Raw genomic sequence first — 15,823 nt, 5'->3', positions numbered from 1 at the left:
AAAAGAGGGAAAAGGGAGTTGTAAAAGATAGAAGGTGGGGAGGAATAGTCTACGGCGTTATCTTCTGGACCTGACATGCCCACTGCAATCAACAACTCATAGCAGATGTGACAATTTGTACAAGACCTGCAGGCAGCAAGAGTCAACAGGCATGAGAGAGGTATGAAGATAATAGGACAGATAGGGAGTGTGGTTAAGAGGAACTTAATATAAGAAAGACTAGCACAGAAAGAAAGGGGGAATGGAAGCCACAGCTTTATTCTTCTTATTTTCTGTGTGTGTGTGTGTGTGTGTGTGTGAGAGAGAGAGAGAGAGAGAGAGAGAGAGAGAGAGAGAGAGACAGACGGAGAGACAGACACAGACAGTAGGCAGGTAGATATATATATATATATATATATATATATATATATATATATAGAGAGAGAGAGAGAGAGAGAGAGAGAGAGACGGAGAGACAGACACAGACAGTAGGCAGGTATATATATATATATATATATATATATATATATATATATATAGAGAGAGAGAGAGAGAGAGAGAGAGAGAGAGAGACGGAGAGACAGACATAGACAGTACCTTGTAAGCTCTAACCTATTGCTCAATGTCGCCTACCTATCTCCATGCACCTCACCATGGTGATGAACTTTAACCCTCTGAAACCATAAACCCAAATTAAGCACTTTCTTTTATTAGTTATGTTGGTCATGGTGTTTATTACAAAAATAAAAAAGTAACTAAGACAGTCATAGAATTAATAAGATAATCACTATCACATATGGTTATATAACCTAATTAGATACACTGGACAAAATTATCTTTTTCATTTATTTATTTATTCGCTTTACATTGTGCCCTGCCCCTTAGTCCCACCCTCACGAACCCCTTCCCCTATTACCTCTCCCCCTCTCCTCAGAGAAGGGGACATGCTTAGTGGGTACCCTCCCACTCTGGCCCATCAAGTCACAGCAGGACTAAGTGTGTCCTCTTCCACTCAGGCCAGACAAAGCAGGGGATTTAAAGGCAGGCAACAGGCAGCAATTAGAATGGTCAGCCTCCATTCCACTTGTTAGGGGACCCACATGAAGGCCAAGCTGTATGTCTGCTACAAATGTGTTGGTGAACTAGGTCCAGCGCCTGCATGCTCTTTGAGGACTGTATAGTAACTAGTGAGAAAGTATAAAAAAAAGAATATTTGCATTTTAAAAATAGATTTATTTATTCTTTGTGTACATGAGTGGGTTGCCTGTACATATGTTCACCATTTTCATACAGTGCCCAGGGAAGCCAGAAGATGGAGTTAGATAAACCACCATGTGGGTGCTGGGAATCAAACCTAGGTCCTCTGGAAGAACAAGTGCTTTGAACCACTGACCCATCTCTTCAGGCCCAAGAAACACTTACTCTACAAGGGAGACCAATTTCCATTTTAGAGGTCCAGAGTTCATTGTCATGAACTCCTATACAGTCCACCTATACATCCCAGGTACAGAATCTGAATTTGAATGAACAATAATTTCACCTCTCATTTCATGTGTTTAGGAACTGAAAAAAATCTATGTAATTACCATATGTTGACAAAGTGAAATTACACTCACAACCAGAAACCAAGGCCAACTAGATGAGTGCTTAGCAGGCAGGGCCCCAACCTCAAACCCCAGACCAAACCCGACCAGACCAGACCAGACCAGACAAAGACACTAACTCTCACTTCTTATTTTATGTCTGGAGGAGTTCTGAATGGTTCAAATGTCACAGCGTGGACAAATCTTTCTGAACCTTTCCTTCTCCTCACATAGCTTGTGGTACATCTTCTGTCCTCACAGCCACAGACCATGGCTCTCAACTGCTTACCACCTATTCAAACTGTACACAGCCACAAGGACCCCAGTTAAATTCTTTTACTTCTGCCCTTATTCTTTCTGAAACTGTATTCCATCCTTTAATTTTCCCAGAATCTACTACTCATCAGTTAGCATGAATGGCTAGCTATCTAGTAATCCGTGTTGCCACAGGTCATGGTACACTCTAAGTCTCTCACCATCATCTCAGGCTAAGGCACTATTACAAACATGATACATTTTTAATAATTAATTATTAAACAAATTTACTTATGAAAACACAGTTTGGCTGTTAAAGGTAAATCTGAATTAAAGATAAAACTTTGAAAGAAGAAAACCACAATTAAATAAATTTGAACATTTAATTTTAATTACCCTCTTATAAGTGACAGCCCAAGCCAGATGAAATTCTATAAACTGCAAAGCATGACCACACTTATATTGCTGTTGTTCTTCCCTAGAATTGTGATAAAGTAATTAAACTGTCCTGATTCTAGTTCAATTTGTGGTCTGAAGATAGAATTGAATCATTGCTGATGCTATAACCATGAAAGCTACTCAGCAGTCTACTCTTCCTAAGGTACTTGTTTCATCTCTATAGAAAGTTTCTCAAAGATCCAACTTTGCTAGGCAGTGTAGCGGGGCAGATAAAGTTGCTCTGTAATCCCAAAAGCCAGTGCTTCCAGCTCTACTCTGTGGTCACAGTTTCCTCCCTGGGTACCCTGCCTGTGTCTAGGCTTAGGACATAACCCTCCATCTTTCATTCCATCCCTAACAAAGTCTGATGAGCATTGTTTTCAATTTGTTAGTGTTGGTGAGGAACTAGGTTAATCACTCCACATAAGGAAGCTCACACCAGGTGTGGTGATTATGCTAGCTAAAGGCAAGAATATAATATAAAGTGTAGTAATGGCCTTCATATAAAGTACATAGGGAATGCTATTCTTGCAAGATTGTGCCACTCCAGGAGAGGTATACTGTATATGCACGCACAGATAGGAAAAGCATCACAAGGCAAGGTCGCGCCTACAAACACTGATCAGAAGCATCCATGGAGGCCAAGGGAGAACAGAAGACAGTTTTCCATAAGCTGAAGGTACTTTGTTAGCACATGTGGTAATCAATGTACAGTCACTCATTGAATAAGCTAATGAGTACTTACTTGTGGGAAATAGAATAGGCTTCGTATATACCTGAAATATTGGAAGTTAAACCTATTACTGTCCTCTAGCACTTAAAATTCAAGCAATCCTGTTTTCCTGGTATTTGGACTTAATAGAAGAGACTATCACTAACTTCTTCCTCAGTGTCTTTGTATTCCTGGTTCCTATCTAGTTAACCCTCCCACGTGCCATAAACCTCTAACCCACAGCTCTCTCCACTAACGCCCACTCTTCATCTTCAGTGCCACCAGACTAGCTCAAGCCCACAGTCTCTGTCTTAGCTGCACTGTGAAGCTCACCTGGATCACAGAGCAGTATACAACCACAAGAATGACTAGTAGCCAGGCATGGTGGCACACGCCTTTAATCCCAGCACTTGGGAGGCAGAGGGAGGCGAATTTCTGAATTCGAGGCCAGCCTGGTCTACAGAGTGAGTTCCACGACAGCCAGGGCTACACAGAGAAACCCTGTCTTGAAAAGCCAAAAAAAAAAAAAAGAGTGAATAGTAATTTGCTCAACAACACAGATCTTACAATTTTGTATTTGGCCTCCTTCATTTAAGTGAGTATATTCTGCATGTTGCTTTTTATATAAAGTTCAGTACAGGCACACCAGGGATGTGCTGGAACACAGGCATGACATTTCCTTGATGAATATGGGGAAAGGCTGGCAGGAAAGAGAGAAAAATGAGTTTAAGACTCTGGTGATGCTACCTAATGTGATCAGCTGTGACGAACCTTGAATCCCTATACCTCCAGTATGCTCAGTGCTCTGCAAGCACAACAAACTCTAGGTAAAATACAAATCCTGCAGCCACTGTCTTCTCTCTGCTCTTACATGGATGCCAAATGGCAAATATCTAACAGATTGGGAATGGCATCTCAGCAGACCCTCTCATTTCCTATGTCTGAAAACCTCTGGTCTTGAGTATGTCTTGTCCTCCCTTACCCTTCAAGGCCGTCACATCCATAAAGCTCATGGCCCAGAATCCTATTTGGCTCCCATTTGTTTTACCAACTCCCACTGATGACACGGATTCAGCTAAAGTTTCATTTTCACAGCTAAAAGTGACATGTTCTGCCCTGTCTCCTCTGTCCCCAATTGCTGTGCGCCTGTCTCCAGCATGCACCTTCCATGGGCTGAATTATGAGAGGCAGGAAATGTTTTATTTATCATTCTGATGTCATAATTCTCCATGTATTCAATGATTGATTACATAAGCTTGATTTATTCCCTATCTATGAACATGAAAGGCAGCTATGGCAGAATTTCAAACTCTAAATATTTTAGTAAAAACTGAAATTGTTAAGAGTGTTAAATACATAAACATGAAGGACATACATAAAAGCTAAGTTCTTAATGCTCAGAAACACATGCATGTAGGCAAATGAAGGCATGTTTAATGGCTCTCATGGCTGTCTACAAATTCTAGCGCAAACAGCAACCCACAGTAACACGAACCTTAAAGACATAAACAACTGTAAGTCGTTGCCATCACACAGATGCTAGATTATGTTTGATGATATGAAAATCAAGGCTTTGCCACTAACTTAATAACTTGGTCAAGTAATTGTTTTGAATGAGAAGATAATATTCAATATGCCTACCCATACAGATTTGCAATGTTTCTGAGAAGGTTTTAAATGTTTACATGCTGAATATAATGGATAATTGTAAATTATTAAATTCTTTATCCCTCAGTTTGTCTATAAGTAAATTGACCCTAGGACACTGTATCAGTGGTGGTTTGACAAAGGTCTTGATACAGACTCTCTGGAGATCTGATGAAAATTAAGGATCAAATGCTTAGCAATGGGAAGTATACACAGAAAGCGATTAAGTTATCCAGTGTTTCACAGACCCTCTGATGGTCACCCTAGCATCTTTGGATTAAACAGGACTAAAACTGAAGGTTTTTTTCTGTAGCTTTAAACTGTAGTTTTAAAAATAATGTTGAAGCCTTTAAGCAAAGAAAATCAGTCTTGTGAACAAAAGTGAAAACCCAAACACAAGTCAGTAACATACTCTTTACTGTTAAAAATTATTAGCTAGAAAAGGCTAAACACCTTATTTATATATAGATGTAGGTGTTAATTACACAAAATTATTCATGCCTTGGAAATTTGGAACTGGGTAAAATAAGAGTCTTACACAAACTTAAGATATTTCCAGACACAGAAATGTATAACACTTCAGCTTGAAAAATGACAATAATCTACCACCCAAGCCCACCGCTATCAACCGCTGGAACTTGGGAAATCCTGTGTGCAGACAACTGAACTCAGGTACTTTGTGAGAATAGCCAGTGTTCTTTAACTGCTCAGCTAGTTCTAGAACCCCAATGCTCATTAATTTTTTAAAGGTATGTGTGGGAACTTTTTAAATTGAATATCATTTTACATCAAAAATTCATAGTAAAGCCTTAATTTGAATAACAAGTATTCTGTATTACTAAACATCAACTTACAAGTTCAGTAGGTTTATGCTTTATTTACAAATTTCTTCCTAGTTGGCTAAAGAGTTGTATTTACCCACTGCCTTCCAGAAATTAAAAAAAAATGAATTAAGTTGTATGTGTGTATATATAGATTCTTTACATTATAAATAACTAATGCTTCCATGTAATATAACCTGTGTTAGTTACTTACGATTTTTTTATTTTTAAATTTCCTGCAATGAAACTAGCCCTGATTCTACTTTTTCTCATTCTAACAGGAACCAGGGGTTATTTTCATTCAACACATTTTATTAAGCAGATACAGGAAGGACTGTGTTTTTGAAGGGAGGGCGATGTTCGTCATGTTTCAGAAGTAGGGCTGCCAAACAAAGTCATCAGCATTCTCTCCAAAGCTGGAGTCCTGTAAGGTCACCTCCAGTGCAGCTTGTCTCCAAGCCCAGCAAGAAATGGTGAGCGAGTGAAGCGGACAGGTGACATATACTCAGCACTGCCATCACATTACTAATGCATAGTGCCAGGGGACTGTGTTAGGAGTTGGCTTCTTGTTGGAAGCCCAAGTTATCTTACCTAGCACTAACCTCATCCTAACACAGATGGCATTCTCAAAAGCAGCATGCACCTTCTTGTTCTCCATAGAAAACAAATGAGACCTAACAAACAGTTTCATCTAGGATTCGCCACTTTAAGGTGTCAATAAATCGACAAAAGACCTGTGAGGTTTTCTGCTTTTAACAGTTTGCAGGGAAGCCGGTGCACTGGTTTCTCTCTCTGCTCTAAGTGTCTCCTGCTGGCGCTCATGTGTTCACTGCACATTTCTTAAAGAAGAAAGTTACAGGGTAAAAGGATCATTTTTATTGTTTTTTTTTTTTAAACATGAAGAAAGCTGTTGTTACCATACTTTTTGAAATTTAAATAGATTGCAAGGAAAGGCAAGACACAGCTTCAGAGAGATCATGAAAAACAGGGCTTCAAAGTTGGATATATCAATTAAAGATGAGTATTCAGATTGCCTAAATGCTGAGATGGTTTCAAAATTCTTCACTTCAGATCTCAAGACATTCAAGAATCATCCTGAACTGAAAAAATAAGCTTTAGTAAAACTGGGTTCTTTGTGTGTGTGTGTGTGTGTGTGTGTGTGTGTGTATGTGTGTGCACTTTCTGTGACAGGGTCTCCTCAAGCTGTCAATGGCTGGTCAGTGAAGTCCAAAGATCAGACTTCCCTCCAGTCACTTCCCTTGAGTGCAGACACAGGCTGTCACACCCAGCTTTGCAACTTGGGTGATGGGGATGTAACCTCAGGTCCTTGTGCTTGTGTTTCAGGGACTTTACTGATGAAGCCATATCCCCAGGCCCTAATTTAAAAAAATAATAATAAAACAAAGCTTAAAAAATGAATAATCTTTAGGGCATATTCCACTTACAAACAGTGAAAAACTCTTGATGGACAGGTGATGTCCCACCCACAGGAGTGGGTGGTCCAGGTCTGATGCTCTCAGGCCCTCAGTGGAGCATGCTAAAGCCAGGCCTGCATTAGGAGCTTGGCCTCACAGTGTGCTCGCTGCCCAGTGCTTACCTTTAGAGAACAAGGTGGCTGACACAAACTGATCGAGCTCTCAGCCCACCTCCAAGAACACTGAGAAAGATCTGTAGGAGGTTCTTGGTGCGGGAGGGACCTCTACAGTCTTCTTGTGGTACAAGCTTAAGATTATCCTGAAGGAGGAGAGAAGAGTAAGACATTACCCTAAGTCCACACCACAGGGGTCAAGTCTATCTTCTAGTACAAAATGAGGCTCTGAAGAAAAAATTAGATTGAATTGTGACAATTCTAAAAGGTCACATTTTCTGTTTATAATTATCTTCTGTTCAAGTAATACTACATGTTCAAGTATTATGCCCTACATTAAACCTTGAGAAATTTAAGCTCTGCCTTATCTCTGGGGAATTAAAAAAAAATAGAAAAATCTCAGGAAAAATTTGTGTTGCAAATGATCCAAATCATATATTAAACCTTAAATAAACATGACTACTACCGTCCAGAACCATGTCTGCCTCGGTCTGTTAGAGTGTGAGGGCCACAACAGCCTCTTGTTCTGATTTTAACGTAGTGATTACCTATAGACTTTCAACATTTAGTAAGCTCTAAAATTTTTCATGAATAGAAGGAATACTAAAAAACTAAATATTTACAAAGTCAAAACTTATATAAAATGAAATAATTAAAAGACTACATGTGTTAATTCTGAAAATATATCCTTTAAAACAATATTAAAAATATAAATCTTAATTCTATGTTAAATGTTGAAATATTCAAATTTAAAGTATGTTATTACAACCAATAGTTCTAAGAATGGACTAGAATACTACTTTTCAAATTATTAAGTATTAGGATAATAACAGATGAAATATAATATACCTATTTATACTTTAACATTTCTTTTCATCTTATGGAAAATTGGACAAAAGTTCTGTGATAAAATCATTTACTATAGTGCTAATGCTGCCCGAATAAGTTACAAAATCAGAAGATGCAATTCAATCAGTATGATTTCCATATATAGTTTTAAGAGTATATATTTTATATTTTTAAACATGTAAAACTCAGTAATGAAGCCTCTTCATTTATTTTCTATTTATTTGTAGACTATTGCTAAAAACAGATGGCCTTCCTCAAAATGTTGGCCAACTATTCAGACTAATTAATTTGGTAGAATAAGAAGAAATATTCTTGTTCATAGCTGTTGATAAGGCTATTATATATAATTTAAATGATCAAGTCTGCAAGGGCACAGGGCTCAAAAACCAATTCTCCATGATGTCTGGGATTCTGTCTGACTGCACATTCTGAAAGTGTGATGCAGGTCTTCAAGATACACTGCAAATTATAACAGCACATTTTACTCAGGACAGAGGCTCCCAATTATTGTTCAGCAAGACTACAGAGTGAAAAGTGCAGGAAGTTTAGGGTGGTGTTTATTCAGAATTGCAGATCAGGCTATAACACAGCAGGACAAAGTATCCTAATGATAACTAGTAAGTAAATTATGGTGTAAATATAGTCTAAACAGTATGTACATACACCCAAAGAGCCAAAGTTCCTATGATCTATACCTATCAGAGCACACGTAGCAAACAGCAAATTACACCTGGATTTGATATTAAAATGGTGTCTCAGAAATAGTGGAAAATGTTTAAATGATTCATTGAAATCATCAGATAACTCAGACACACACACACACACACACACACACTTACTTTATGATACATATTACTGCATGTGCTTTTATTTCGTTTCCCTTAAAAGGCTACAGTGTCCTTTTTTTTTTTTTTTTTTTTTTTTTTTTGGTTTTTCGAGACAGGGTTTCTCTGTGTAGTCCTGGCTGTCCTGGAACTCACTCTGTAGACCAGGCTGGCCTCGAACTCAGAAATCCGCCTGCCTCTGCCTCCCAAGTGCTGGGATTAAAGGCGTGCGCCACCACGCCCGGCTACAGTGTCCTTTTTTTTGAAACTATTTGCAACCCTAAAACTGCCTTGCAGCCTTTCAAACAGCAGGGTTTGTAATCGCTACTGTTTATAGCAATGTAAACCATTGTTATAAAGATTTATTGCAAAGGTAAAAAAAAAACAAACTTTGGTACCTTTAACAATTTATTATTAGAACAAATGAATCCTAATCAATAGAGAAAGAAAATCAATATCCAAATTAGACTAAAGAAAATTTACATTTCCTTTATGAAAAGTGTTGAACATCCATAGCTATTACACAAATGCAAATTAAAACCATCTTGAGATGCTATCATATCCTAGCCAGAATGGTTAAGGTAAATAAATAAATAACAAATAACAAATTCTGGCAAGAATGTACCAGGTAAACAGGTAAACAGGAGGCCTTGTATGGTGTGTGGGGGAGTGGCAAGCAGTATAGGCACTATGGACATCAGTGTACATGCTTCCTAAACGTGTGAAGGTAGTCTACTCTTGGTAGAGACACAAGGACTGTGCCCCACCATAAAGAGAGCCTGCACACACATGTTTATTGCTGCTCTTTTCATCAAGGAAACAGAAGCAGAGTAGATGTCGCCAGCTGATGGGTGATGAAAATGTGATACACACTGTGCCATAAAGAAAAATGAAATCCTGAGTTTTCAGAAAAACAACGCTGGAAAATGTAAGTGACATCAGGCTCGCAAAGGCAAATGCTCATCTGTTCTCTCTTGCACAGCAATTCTAGCTCCCGATGTATTTTCATATATGTGTATTTGTCAGGGAGAGTGTATGCTAAGGCCAGAAAACTAGAAGGAGAAAGGATAAGAAAGGAAAGGAGGAAGAGGAGGAAGAAGAGAATGGGAAGGAGAAGGAGGAAGTGAGGGAGGAGGGGGGAAGAAGGAAAGGGAGAGGGGAAGGGGAAGACTCCCTCACAGTGCCACCCCTTCCCTGAGGTTATTAGAAATGCCAAGGTCACAAGTTCTCATCCCTCCTTGAGAATCGCTGGCAGTTAATGTTTGCTTGGAAAAGGAGAGAGATTTTGTTCAGCCATACAGCCCCTGAAGCTGATCAAGCTCCTGCAAATAAATTATAACCATGTCCAATAAGAAATGTTATTACACTTCTCACAAACACACACACACACACACACACACACACACACACACACACACACACAGAGTATCAAAGTATAATGCAGATGATTTGAGAAGAGGAAGGTAACTGTGGTGAATATGATCAAAATACACTGTATACATGAATAGGGGTTATAATGTAGTGTATTAGTATGTATAATTAGTATTCTAACAAAAAACTTAGAAACACTATACTTACTCTCAGAAAATAAGCCCAAAAGATACAAGTTCTAAACATGTGATTCATGTTGGGATATTTGGGAAGCTCTGAATTAATATATGTAAAAAACAATAATGTGTTTTCATTTCACAGCATGAATACATTTTTTCCAGTAAAGAATTTTTTACTACATACATTTGGAAATTAAAAACAACTGGTAACTTCATAAATTTCCATTAATGTGGAGAATTGGGGATGTCAATGTATATATACAGAAATATATACATTCTATAAATAACAAGAAAACTGACATATTAGAAAACTAGTAATTTCAGTAGATCCATAGTCTGTATTCATCCCTGTCATGACAGAGACCGTCAAGCTCCTGACTCGAGCTTCAGATTCCTTACACATCTCCTTGCCTCCTAAAAGAGCAATGGGCAGAGAGAGAGTGAATCCCCAGGAAATGCTTGTTAGCTGGCTGCTCGAAAACTAGCAGTGGGGCAGGCAGTGTCTGGATAACCCAGCATAGGGGGATGCTAGGGCACTGCAGTGGGAGTGAGTGGGCAAGTGGGGGAGCACCCTCATAAAGACAGGGGAAGGGGGAAGGGGATAGGGGGTTTATGGAGGGGGAATGGGGAAGGGGCATAACGTTTGAAATGTAAATAAATAAAATAACCAATTAAAAAAACCTAGCAGTGGGAAAGGGAGACCATGCTTGTAGTACTGAAATTATCTTTCATTCAGCATCTTGCAATGAGAGAAATGTTTCAATATTACAAACCAAAAGATACACTACATTATAAGATATAAATTTAAGTTTATTTTTATGTATTAAAAGTTTAGATACATTTACTCCGTGTGTGTTTTTCATGTATGTATGTATGTATGTATGTATGTATGTACATTACATGTGTGCCTGGTATCTTCAGAGGTCAGAAGAGAATATCTGATCCCTAGGAACTGGAATTGTTGTGAGCCACCATGGGGTTGCTGAAAATTGACTTTGCAAGAGCCAAGAACATTTTTAACTTCTGAGCCATCTCTCCAACCCTATTTTCTATTATTATTTAAATGCAAATATTTGTACTTAAAACAGTTGAGTTAATTTATAAGTTCTCTTTTTGCATGCATAAACTTCAAAGCCATAGAATCACAGTTCAAAGAATGTGTCATTTTAAACTTCACCCTAAAATTGTTTTTTTCAGCAAATGCATTACTTGGAAAAATCATTTAGGTCTGAATATATCTGTGTAGGACATCAACTTAAAAGGTATGACATTTATAGATGGGACTGTGCTAATACAATACTCTTTTTTTCCAACAAGTTTTTAATCATCACTATTATGTCCTTTTAGGATTACAAATCCATACTATAAGTTAGACTATTGGTGAAACGATGCTGTATTGGGGTTTTCACGAGGGAAAGACTATTCAACATCATCTTTTCCTTTGCACGCTTACTACACTTTGGTTTATCTTTCATGAAGTATATTACAGGTGTTTGATATTCCTTCTTAGATGAGAAGGACCACTCTCATTTGGCTGGGATCATCAAAAGTCTTGGGCTAAATGCTAAGGTGATCTTGTTCCTAGAGATGCAATTATGGAGGCCTTTTTAGAGTGGCTGCTGAGATGCAGTTAAGGAGGAAACACAGACGAGGTGAGAATTCCCCTGGCCTTTGAATATTGGATATGATCTGCATATTGGAGGTGAATTCTTTGGAATGACTGAAAACATATACATCACATAAAGTCCTCTATTTTGTAATTATTTCAGGTGGTTCAAGTTTGTGAGTCTGGTGGAGCATGATTTCTGGTGCTGGGTATTGAGTCCAGAGCCTTATGAATGCTACAGAAGCAATCTACCTTAAGCTGCATCCCCAGCCCAAGCAGGAATGTTACAATTATTATTATATATGTGAACAGTAACATATGGAGCCATGCAGAGCACTTTCCACATGTTAAATACTGGTCCAAGAATTAATATGCATAAAATGACCTGATTCTCTGCATGATGCATGTTAGAGTAGGAAACAGGACAGGGGACTACTGTAGAGCTCTGAACTCTCTAAGTGTGGGCATCAATAACAAGCCAGTTAGTCTGACCTAGATACCAGCTTCTTAACTACAGCGTGGAAGTGCTTAGGTAAAGCTGCCCAGCATCATTTTATTAAATATCATGTCTAATGTATAACATCCACAGCAGGTGCTATGAGCTTGTAGTTAATGGCACATGTGGCAGGCGGTCTATACGCACATAATCGCTGTTTTAGTAACTTAAAAACCTTCCCTAGAAATTTCTTGTATTAAATAAGATATACACTGTTTTGCTTTCTAAGAAACATTTTCAAAGACTTCCTGCCAATTTTTTATGTCAAACTGAAACCTATTTTATGAAATAGGTGACATATTGATTCATCTATTAGTAAATTATTAGTACTCTAGACGACCAACCTGAAGTACCTTTAAGAAAGTGCTTTTGTTTTTACGATGCCATTAGACTATGTTCAATGTCTGTGTTCTGTGCTAAACTACAACCCAAGGATCACACAGCCTTAGCACACGCTCCCAGTTTCCAGTGCAATATCTAACACACAGCAGGTTCCACTACATAGTTATTCGATATGTAAATGGGATTTATCTTCTCTCTTTTAGGTTTACTCAGTAAAGACCCACCACAAGTGGCAGTTTAATATATTTAATAACATTGACCTCCCATAAAATGTAACATGTTGATAGTTATTGTCAGGATATTAACTTTAAAGATAGGATACAACTTTGAAATGGACCTGTGTAGTTCAAAGCAAGAATTCAAATTCCAGTTCGTGTCACACCATGTTTAGTTGCTACTTGTCTCTTCTGACAGCGACAGAAGCTCTTATAGCGTATAATGCATTAGCCGCACTACAGATATACTAAAAAATTCCTAATAGCCTTCGTTTGCTTCTGGAGCCACTGATAAGCATTTCAGCACAACAGATGCTGTGCATCACCACCTTGTGCGTTTACCTTAGCCCAGCAAGAGCTTCCCTGTGGCACCCTCACAGGCACACATTATCCCTTGGTCATGCTCACCTCCCAGTACCATTTCCTCTACTTTGTGTTTCAAATTCCTTCATGTAGCACAGCTGTCTAACTGACATCCTGGACCATTCAAAGCTAACTCACAGAACCCAAAGGAGTGATCAATGAAACCATGCCATGAACACCTCAAGGCATACTACACAGCGAAGATTTTCATCTCCCCAGGTCACCCCTCCAGAGCCCTGTGAAGACATCCTTCTCCCACACTAACAAGTAGGACTGTCTCTGTATTGACACCTTCAAATCAGAATATGTAAGAGACAGGTTGATGATGCCTCAGTCCATACAGATAAAATCACATACTTAACTTGGATTTTATTACTTGAAAAACACTGGATTTTATTTCACGTTTAAACATTTCAGTGTTAAATTAGGGAAAGACCATTAGTTCTAAAAACATGAACTTTTCAGATTTTAGTTTTATGTGTGAGATGGCCTGTTTATAATGACATCACATGGTTTCTAACAAGGGTCAGAGAAAGGAGACTGGGACTGCAAACACAAAGCAGCGCCTCGGGCACACATACTACCCTGAGCTCTCGGCTCCACACGCACATGAAGTAGCACACTCAGCACCAGCATCAGTGCGATCGTCACACGGTAAAATCAGTACCTAAGCAGTAGGAGTCTTCAAAATACGCATGATCCAACATATGAAAAGAGCTGTTATTTTTAAATGTTTACTACTATTTTAACTGAGATGATATCATGAAGTGCCAATCTGACATTTTATTTGAGACTAAAATAGCCTCAAATTAATAGAACTATTTTAGTCTCAAATGACCTAACATTTTATTTTTCAAAACATAATGATATATAAACCTTAAAATAGATGTGTAAGAATATAAATTTTATATACCTTTAATAGGAATAAAATTGATGAAGAAATCATACATTAAAATGTCTGTGTATATTTTCTAGCAACTGAAGAACTTGGAGTCCTCCATACATAATTTCTGAAATACCAAAGGATCCAGTAGGAATTCTCCCACAGACAAAATGATCTCCTAAGAATTCAGCTTTCACAAGTCTCTGTTGCAATGCTTTAAGAACTTGAAGAAACTATAATAGAAGTATAAAAATTATTTCTCCATGGTCAGAACTGAGTCATTCCAAGGGTTTATTTTAAAAACATTCAATTAATAGGGTTATAATATAAAAGTTTCCTTTTAAAAACCTGGCTTATTATATATTAAATTGATTGCTTCTCTGCTCACTGCAATCCATGCTTCCCTATGGAATGTCTGCAAGTGATGTTCTGCCTTTGGACTGAGGGGGAAGCTGAGGTCTAGAGTACTTGGCCATAGCTGACTAACTGCATGAGTGATGCTGCGGCAGAAGCTTGTCACATGGGGCAAGATAAAGTTAATATAATCTTCGCGTCTCTAGTTAAGTAAGAAAGATTGCTAAACTAATTTAGATCACTAAACTAATGAGACTAAAAATTAATAAAACTATTTTAGTCTCAAAATCCTCTTTGATAGCAAAATGGTCAACTAAATTATGGCGCAGCTTAAACATGCTGGTCTTTATCAGTTATTCTGTAGTGATCATAAATACTGTGTCCATGCAGACAATGACGTTGCCTTTGATAAGTGCTGGCTTTATCTTATAACTGTTGCTCTCCCCAACGTTAAACCAATCATGAACCCAACATAATCATGAACCATAATCATGAACTCAACAGGACAAAGGATCCATAAGAAGAAATGTGTAGACACCAAATACATTGTTCAAAAAATTTTTCAGTTGAAATTCATTTGCAGTGTATCAAAATGAAGTAACCTGGGATTCTTCTTTCAATGTAAACATAAAAACAAGACAGATATACCTGATTTTTATCACCAAAGTTTGGTATTATAGACAGACAATCTGGCTCATTTTGGGTATAGAAACAATTTTGTAAAATTAATATTTGAAACAAAAACATAATAGTAAATTTCAGTGTACAGAAGTAGTTTTGGACAGTATCTTGTTACATAGCCCAGGTTGATCTCAAACTCTCAATCCTCCTGTCTCTGTCTCAAGAGTGCTGGAAACATAGGTGCACTACCATCCTGACTTTTATAGCAGCATTTTGAAGGTAAACAGATTTTATTTGTTCCTTACTTATAGTATTTTGCCATCAAGGTAAAAAAAAAACCATCATTCAATAGACTATTTCAAACTTTATAATTTATACTCTGGGAGATACCTAAAATTACATAGGCAAATTCAGTTTGGTATGAATATCCTTAACTTTATTCAAGCAACATTTACAACATACTATTTTAAAGATAATAAGCTATAGTAGAACTACAAAAAATTAAACTTGTTAAACTTTGCATGAACCATATAAACTAATTTTTGCACATTTTTATTAGTTTTCCTCAGTCTTGCATATATAAAATCTCTTGTAAGACTGTTCTCCACATTCATCTTATAAAAAGTGTAACAGACATGTAAAACTCACATATTAGGTTGTATGTCCTAGAATAAAATTAAAACTATATTTTAAATAT

General features: G+C 37.6%; 1 protein-coding gene across 9 annotated transcripts in view; it reads right to left on the bottom strand.

Annotated features, from left to right (window-relative positions):
- Positions 1-15,823, bottom strand: part of Zeb1 (zinc finger E-box binding homeobox 1) — a 183,508-nt gene that overhangs the window by 127,261 nt on the left and 40,424 nt on the right. For 2 of the 9 annotated variants that reach the window (XM_029471834.2, XM_029471836.2), the window contains one exon: positions 7,033-7,169. The exons of 6 other annotated variants lie outside the window; for them this stretch is intronic. The gene's annotated coding sequence lies outside the window, so the exon portion shown is untranslated. Of the gene's footprint in view, positions 1-7,032; positions 7,170-14,181; positions 14,385-15,823 lie in introns of all 9 variants that reach the window. One more of the 9 variants, XM_029471835.2, reaches the window with a different exon arrangement.

This window comes from Mus caroli, unplaced genomic scaffold (assembly GCF_978045245.1).
Source record: "Mus caroli unplaced genomic scaffold, Mus_caroli_1 scaffold_19, whole genome shotgun sequence".
Taxonomy (NCBI): domain Eukaryota; kingdom Metazoa; phylum Chordata; class Mammalia; order Rodentia; family Muridae; genus Mus; species Mus caroli.
Note: the sequence above shows the minus strand (reverse complement) of the source record. Positions and strands in the feature narration are given on the sequence as shown.